The sequence below is a fragment of the Lampetra planeri genome, unplaced genomic scaffold (genome assembly GCF_965212315.1).
Source record: "Lampetra planeri unplaced genomic scaffold, kcLamPlan1.2.h2 scaffold_162, whole genome shotgun sequence".
NCBI lineage: Eukaryota > Metazoa > Chordata > Hyperoartia > Petromyzontiformes > Petromyzontidae > Lampetra > Lampetra planeri.
In genome coordinates, this window is record NW_027614351.1 from 156281 (window position 1) to 165254 (window position 8974).

Here is an 8974-nt window from a genome sequence, read left to right on the forward strand (position 1 = left end):
TGAGCGGAGCCATCGGCCAAGCGTGCCACGGAACCCAGCGAGCGGTCACAAGCAATCACAGCTCCGAGCTGCGTGTGCCCGGGGCCGCCTTTGTCTCCCGAGTGGCGGGGGTGCACGTGCGCGTGCGCGTGCACAGCACGACGCGTTGATCCACTGCTGGATGAGGGCATCCCCCGCGCCGCGCGGGTGCACAGGGGTCGTTTGACCATACTTCACCACGACGGTGTTTGATCATTGTTTTGTTTACCCTTCTATCTGGCAACAAAACTGACACCTTTTTTTTACAAGGAGTCATGTTTGCATAGACCACAATACCTGCAGTCGTAATGCAAACAAAAAACACAACTCTGATAATGCATGCACTGTCCTTGAAGTTGATTGGTCCACACCCGAGACAGCTTTCCTTAGAGCCAAGTCTCACATGGTCATCTGGTCCAACCCATGTGAGACTTGGCTCTAAGGAAAGCTGTCTCGGGTTGATTGGTCCACACCCGAGACAGCTTTCCTTAGAGCCAAGTCTCACATGGTCATCTGGTCCAACCCATTGTGTATTTTTTACTGGCAAATGAGGTTCCAATGGTGTAAACGACGGTGTTTGTTGCCTGATCCACGTATTCCTTCATTCTGTTCCTCGAAACACGGCCAATGCGCCAGCAAGGACACTACCCACAACCGACCATTCTCCCTTGAGTAGATGGGTCTCTGTGTGAGTCTGTGGGTCTCTTTGTGAGAGTATCGTTCTCTGTGAGTCGATTGATCTCCCTGCGTGAGTCTACGGGTATCCACGATGTCCACCGGGCTATTTCTGAAGCCGTCCACTCACCAACCTGGGCATTGAACGCAATATCACTGGTCCAACACACATAAGGTATTCCAACGGGTTTAATGTAATTTTGGGGTGCTGATTCCAAATCTGGCATCAGTTTTTGTCTATCACATCAGGTTTTTGAGATATCAAATATTGCATTTTCAATAAAAACCGCAGAAGAGAAATATGAAATAAATGTGGATATCTACATAAAACGATATTATAAACACACTATCCTAAAAATACAGAACCATATTTTAACAAAAAATACAGAACCATATTTTAACACTAAAGCAGTCACTGACTCGCAACAACTTGCAATCATAAGTGACAGAGTTCATTTAGGGTAAAATCAATGAAAATGGGGTATGCCGATAGCATAAAAATGAGATGTGATAGAGCAAATCTGAGATCAGATTTGGAATCAGCACCCTGAAATTAGTCTAAAACAGCTGCAAAAGTCCAGGCCAGTAAAAAAAAATTATTTTTTGTTCACCAGTGTTATCATCATCATCGCGGGCCACTCGTTGAACCTTGCGTAGGTTTCGCAGCAGGGCTTGGATAGTCTCACGCCGTGCATAACAGGTGTTATAGGTGACGTCGCGAGCAGCAAAGGGCATCAACTCCCTACCATTGCAGAGGAGGGAGTGCACCTCCAAATCGAACGCCTTCTCTACCTCGCTGCTTTTGTCCATTTCGCTGCGTCTACGCGTCACAGCCGAGTGCCAAATTGGAGTGGAATTGCACCTGCGACGCTGTGCTTCAGGTGAGAGAGTCACTTGGGTTGCACCCGTCTTGTGTGTCGCTCTCATTAGCCAGAGGACATGTCACACCGACGGAATGTTACTCGGAGTCGTACAACTCAATCCGAGTAATGTAATAGTGAGAATGATTTCTAAAGGAGTTGGGGGTGGGATACAATCACGCGCTTGCCGGTCTCTCCTTTGTTTCCCCCATTGCTCACGTGGACATCATTAGCACTCGATTCCGTACCGTGCAATTGTTTTAGGCTGAGTCGACCTACGAGTGGAGAAGGCAAAGTTTTTGGATTTTGCCAGATGGCACTCGCGCTTGTAACGTAAAGATTTGGTTTCGTCGGCCATGATCTATCCACTGCTGTGTGAAGCCGTCGCCCTCTCGCTCGGTCTCATGATGCAGCAAAGATCCCCCGTGTAGCCTTAACAGACTGTTGGGGCAAGTGCTGTTAGCGTGCAACTTTGAAGGCCAAAACGGCACCACACCTGGCCGCCTTTGTTTTCCGAGTGGCGATTTTTGATACACCGCACCAGGTACTCGTTTGAGGCTGAGTCGACCTAGGGGAGGCCCAGGACCGGTGCAAATAATCGTCACCGGTGTTTGGCCGTGAGCGGGAATCGAACTCGGGTGGCCGAGTTCGTAGCGCAGTGCGCTAACCGCTACACCACCGCTCCCCACAAAAATGCCTCTCGCATCTACATGCGAGTAGATGTTATAGTGCGTACCCACGGACATGTTTGTATATAGCAACTGTACATTTATACATTCTATGTAGTAATAATGATAATAGTTGACCTTGTTATTCCATGGGAGGGAAACGAACTCAGTTAGCGAAGGATCACCCCCACCACCACTCCCACCACCACCCACGCCACCACCCCCACCACCTCCACCACCACCCCCACCACCACCCCCACCACCTCCACCACCACCTCCACCACCACCCCCACCACCTCCACCACCACCACCCTCACCACCTCCACCACCACCACCACCACCCCCACCACCTCCACCACCACCACCACCCCCACCACCTCCACCACCTCCACCACCACCCCCACCACCACCCCCACCACCTCCACCACCACCTCCACCACCACCCCCACCACCTCCACCACCACCACCCTCACCACCTCCACCACCACCACCCCCACCACCTCCACCACCACCACCACCCCCACCACCTCCACCACCTCCACCACCACCCCCACCACCACCCCCACCACCACCCCCACCACCTCCGCCACATCCACCACTACCTCCACCATTACCTGCACCACCTCCACCACCACCTCTACCACCTCCAGCACCACCACCTCCACCACATCCACCACCACCTCCACCACCACCTCCACCACCTCCACCACCACCACCTCCACCACACCACCACCTCCACCATCACCTCCACCACCACCACCACCACATCCACCACCACCACCACCTCCACCATTACCTGCACCACCTCCACCACCTCCACCACCACCTCCACCACCACCTCCACCACCACCTCCACCACACCACCAACTCCACCACTACCTCCACCACACCACCACCTCCACCATCACCTCCACCACCACTTCTACCACCACCACATCCACCACCACCGCCACATCCACCACCACCTCCACCATTACCGGCACCACCTCCACCACCTCCACCACCACCTCCACCACCTCCACCACCTCCACCACCAACACCACCTCCACCACACCACCAACTCCCCCACCTTTACCACTACCTCCACCACACCACCACCATCACCTCCACCACCACCTCCACCACCACATCCACCACCGCCGCCTCCATCACCACCACCACAGCTTCACCACCGCCACGACCATCGGCACCACTACTGCCACCACCATCATCACCACCCCCACCACCGCCAAAGTGGAAAATCTCCGACATTGCTCACATACCAACCACCACTATACCAGCAACCCACGCCAGGCAGTTTTATTCAAGAGGGCACGGTGGTTTAAAGCTGTCGACGATTGCTTCAGATCGCTTGATCTGAGCGCCTCTTTATCGAGAGGACCGTGGCTACACGGAACGAGGAAGAATGAGGGCTTTCGGGCAGATGGCGTAGATGATTGACAGTACTTAGCGACTCGAGTCCAAGCGATGTCGCGACACACGCGGGGCAAGTCACCACGTTCTCCAGATTGTAAGACGCACTTTCCCTTTCTAGATTTGAAGCTTTCGTGACTGCAAGGATCCATACTTTTAGTTTTTTCGGTAAAGTAACGTTGGTAAAAAATGAAATTAAAATTAATAAAAATAAAATAATTAAAATAAAAATCACAACGTTTCGGAGGCAACACAAGTCTCCGTCATCAGGTGGGACCGTCTCAGCCAGATTTGCTGTATCACTTGATACAGCACATCTGGCAGTATCACTTGATACAGCAAATCACTTGATACAGCAAATCTGGCTGTGACGGTCCCACCTGATGACGGAGACTTGTGTTGCCTCCGAAACGTCGTGATTTTTATTATTTTATTTTTATTAATTTTGATTTCATTTTTTACCTACGTGACATTACCAAAAAAACTAAGAGTACGCACTTTCCCCCTTTGTATTTTTTAAACAAAAGTTCAGGGGATGGGCCTTACAATCCGGTAGTTGTCCGTGTTTGTGTGTGCCCAGATCTGTGTGCATCTGGAAACCGTGAGCACGCGTTTCTGGGGGGATGGGGGGGTAAGTTTTACTTGCCGAAGCGTCTTATAATCCGAATAATTGATCGATGTTATTATCAACGGGATGAAGCTACCGTCGTGCAATTGGTTCGAAACGCACGGGCCGATCGCGAGGTCGCAGTTTCTATTCGGAACGGCGCGGCAGTTGAACCGATGGTGAACTTCCACCCACCACGCACCACACACCCAGCAAGCAGTACAACAAAGGCTCCCTCTAGAAGAGGCCCATCCGCAAGCAGTGACGGGAGCAGGCAGAATTGCAGGGATGCTCCTTTGCCTATGTGTGTATTGAGTGCCTGTGTTTTGTGTTAATATGACTGCAGTGCCAAGGGTCTGTGCGACGAGAGTTGACGGGCAACATTGTTGAGAAAAGCGTCCGGTGTGCGTATCTGAATTTGAGAATTCCTCACCGTCATCGTCGTTATCATCATCACATCGGCATCGGCCGTGGTCAATCCACTGCTGGATGGAGGCCCTCAAACCATAGCCGGTTTCATCTCTCAGGGTCCCCAGCTACTGCTGCACCCCGCTTATCGTGGGCACGCACAGCGAGCATGATTTTGTGCAACAAAAAATAGACCGATTTGAAATGTTCCGATGTTTGTTACATTTCGGAATGTTTGTGAAGTGTAACCGTGTGCATGGAGGCACTGTTCAGAGATGCATTACCGAGGTTGTGTTATCTGTCAATGTATGTTTGTATCAAGCACGCAAAGGACAAAATCTCGTTTCTTGTGCCACCCGGAGCGGTGGCGCAGTCGTTGGCGCATCGCGCTTTGAAGCCGGCCACTTCAGGTCAATTCCTGGCCACGACGAACATCGCTTGTGATACCTGGACCGGTCTTGGACGTCCCCTGCCACCAACACGCACTGACCAGCGCGGTGGAGTATGGTCAGATAGCCCTCCACGACCAGCACATGCAACGGATTGAACAAACAAAAAAAGAAAGCGCACGTGTACACGTGTGTAACACTATGACTCAATGAACAGTGGCTATGACTCAATGAATCGTATGTAGTGTGCGCGTGACTGGTATCCACAGCCCTCGGGAGAGGGATACTGAACGTGGTGTGCCCGATGCGCACATATTTTCCAGGTCGCCGGTTTCGGATGGAATAATATGCACGTGACCATTTAGGCACAACCATAGCGAGAGGACTACTGGATGTCGTGTGTGGAGTTCAGGGGGCCATCATCTAGCAGTGGATTACGCCTTTTGGCGTCATCTGGTCCAACACCAATGGAGACTAGGCTCTAAGAAAAGCTGTCTCGGGTGTGGACCAATCAACTTCAAGGACGGTGCATATCATTATCATTATCAGAGTTGTTTCTTTTTGTTGGCATTTTGACGGCTTGTGTTGTGGTTATTGCAAACATGATGCCTTGTATAAAGGTGTCAGTTTTTGTACCAGTTGAAAGGGTAAACACCTATTACTACAGCAGTGGATTGACAAAGTGGCCGCGCACGAACACGTGCGCGCCCGATCAATTCGCTGCGGTTCCGGATCAGGGAAGTCGCGCGCGATAATCCCAGGCCGGATCGTGCGGCTATCAAAAACGATCTCTCGTGGCAGCTGAAACCCACTCGCGTAACTCTCTATCTGTGGTTGGCATCGACAGAATTTGTTTAAAAAAAGACTTGACAAGCAATGCAAATGAAGTGATATGAAATGCGGTTTGACGATACCGTTTGCATAAACGGATTCAACAGGTTTTGCCTGTACGTGATCATTATCAGCCGAATATCAATCTACTGCTGAATGAGGGTCCCTTCATAGCCATCGAGTCCCTGCACGCGAACCGATTTCATGGCTCCATCTCCGCCACGGTGGACGTCCTGTCGTGCGTGTTCTCCTTGGCTGCCACTCCGTTATGAGTCTCGACCACTGACCATTAATCCCTCATAGCCACGTCGTGTCCTGGCCCCAAGCACATGTACTATCCTTTAGGCAAATAGATGTCTCTGATTTGCATTTGTTCCATGACCCACGTCTTTCTATTCCTGTTTTCTCAGTTTAATCCAGGTCACGTATCTCTGGACACTTATCTAAGCACTCTTCAGTCATCTTTGTCCACGAATTCTACTTATGTGAATTTCAGTTACGTGTAAGACTTGCGTCGTTATAATTATCAAGAGGTTGTGGAAGTTTTTTGCAATAAAAAAATGTTTAACAATCCCGTAGATTGCGATAAGCAGAATGTATAAACAATAGGAATCATTTACATTTGTAACGAGGACAGTATTTTTTCACTCTCGAACAGAGAACGATTCAGAGGCGCAAGGAGCCAGTGACAAGTTGCAAGGCAGTCACGCGGTGAGTCGGCGCCAACAGTTGCCCAAGATCTGCAGTCCTCTATTGGTGAAGTTATCGGCTAGTCTATATGTGGGAGGAAACCCGAATATCCGCAGATATCCAACGCGTGCGAGGGGAAAATAGTCTAACCCACACAGATGGAACGGCTGGAGTCCACATTTTACACGCTTTTTAAATCCTTTATATTAAGTTCGCTTGCTTGCTTACGACCGTGCAAATCTTTCGGTCGTTTTTTAACCCACTTCCCGTGGTCCAATCGAGCTGACATTTTCCACACAGACTCGTTGTGCGTGACAATTAATGTTCGTGAAAATGTTTTTCCTAAATTTTACACTTTTTAGGACAAAAATATTATATTTAATTACCAATTTCTTAATGGTGCAATGCAATCGTCTGACCCATAGGTGGCAGCCATCTCAAGCCAGAGGACGAGAGGACTCTAGCCGCCACGCATATAAAGGATTTATAGTGAAAAACTTTGTTTTTACGGGGTATACTTGTATTTAACTCACTCTGTCTGTTGTTGTTGTTGTCGTATCCATTCACCCTCACCGCCTCCACAGTGCAGGATTTCGTGCGAGCGGCAGCACCGACCTGCTGCCAACAAGGACACGGATGAGGCGAGCACCACGTACGCCCGACCGCCTTTGCCTCCGCACACATTCTGCTTTTGATCCTCGATTTGAAGTTTTCGTGACTGCAAGGATTCATACTCTTTGGCAGCTATGGCTGCAGAGTTTGGAAAATACATGTTGTTTAATTCGTTTATTGTGAAAATTCGGTCACAGTTCCTATGCTCACTGTTTCATTGCTTTTATGGCTTTATTTTGGTGATTTTTTCGGTTTGGCCATGTTTGTTTGTTGTAGTACAGAGTTAGACTGATGGCCTTAATCTAAGTTGTCTCGTGGTTGTTGTTGTTTGACTTGCATCCCACTGGGATTTTTGCACACAGCGTTGGTGTACGGTGCTTTTTCTGCAATATTTTGCTGTCTTTTCTTGGATTTTCTGTTTGCACATAGTCACTTTAAGATGTTTTCTTGTTCATGTTTTTGGTTTTTTGTTTGTTGCGGTTGCACCCGATTCAAGAGCCGAATGGCTCACAGGGCTATACCTAATAAATGAAACTTGAGGTAAAAACACACTTAAGCGGTTGTGCTTTCGTTAAGTCGTCTCCAGCTGAAGAAGGACGCTTGTGTTGCACCCGAAACGTCGTGATTTAATTTATTTAAAATGTTTTACCCACGTGACTGTTTTTGATTCTTAGGCATTCTGAACAAAGTACGCGTGTTGAGAACATACTTGTAATATGAAATCAGGTCTAGTCGATGCGGACAGTGAGTGTGACTGCTCTGAGTTCGAGTCATTGATTCACGTGGACATTAAATCGTTGTTGCCGTCACTTTTTGCACTATAGCACCACCTGCTGTTCTTCTTATATCGTCGCCTACATCATCATCACCACCACCCTGAAATCATTGTTTCAGCCATACGCAAACAGCGCACGAGGACCGTGGCTCAGTGTGTATTGTTTGATCACCACCGTGATTATAATCATAATCTTTAGTATATTCATGATCAGAATCATCACGCACCACCATCATGAACACCCGCGCCATCACCACTGCCATCACCATCATCCTACAACCAGCATCACGACCATGAATTACTCTTACTAACATAATCATCGCTAATGCTGCAACCACCATCACCACCAATCACTTCCACCACAACAACGCCATTCGCTACTAAGTGGCGGTGACGTCACCACGACGCTTGTGCCAGACTAGGTGCACTCCGAGGCCTCGTGAAGTGTCGAAGGCTCGCTGGCAGGAGGTCACGGGACAGACCTGGGTGCCATGGGTTGGCTGACTGAAATAACCGGTAGAGATGCACAACAGCTGTGCCCCCTGCTGTGCCAACTCGCTGTATTTTAGCCGCCCGGCGCTCCGCTCGTTGTTGTGAGCGTCGCTCCTCTGCCCTCCGCTGTTTGTGGTGGGCGACTGCCTCCAACTGCCCAGTAGCAGCAGCAGCGTCCTTGACGAGCCTTCTTCAAAGAAGCCGATCTTGACACCGCTGGTACCGGTCGTTGACAAATCCACTCAGCTCCACATCCTCCCGGACCACATCAGCTCCATCTCTTCTCCAGCCCGTGTCGTGCCCGTTCAGCCCGCTTCTATGCGGCCAAACAGAAGCTGCTTGGGCATGCGGTGGCCGGGCATGCGGTGGCCGGGCATGCGGTGGCCGGGCATGCGGTGGCCGGGCATGCGGTGGCCGGGCATGCGGTGGCCGGGCATGCGGTGGCCGGGCATGCGGTGGCCGGGCATGCGGTGGCTGGCCATGCGGGCTACGTGGTGACACAGCCAGCGGAGGAGCTCACTGATGAGAATGTGTCC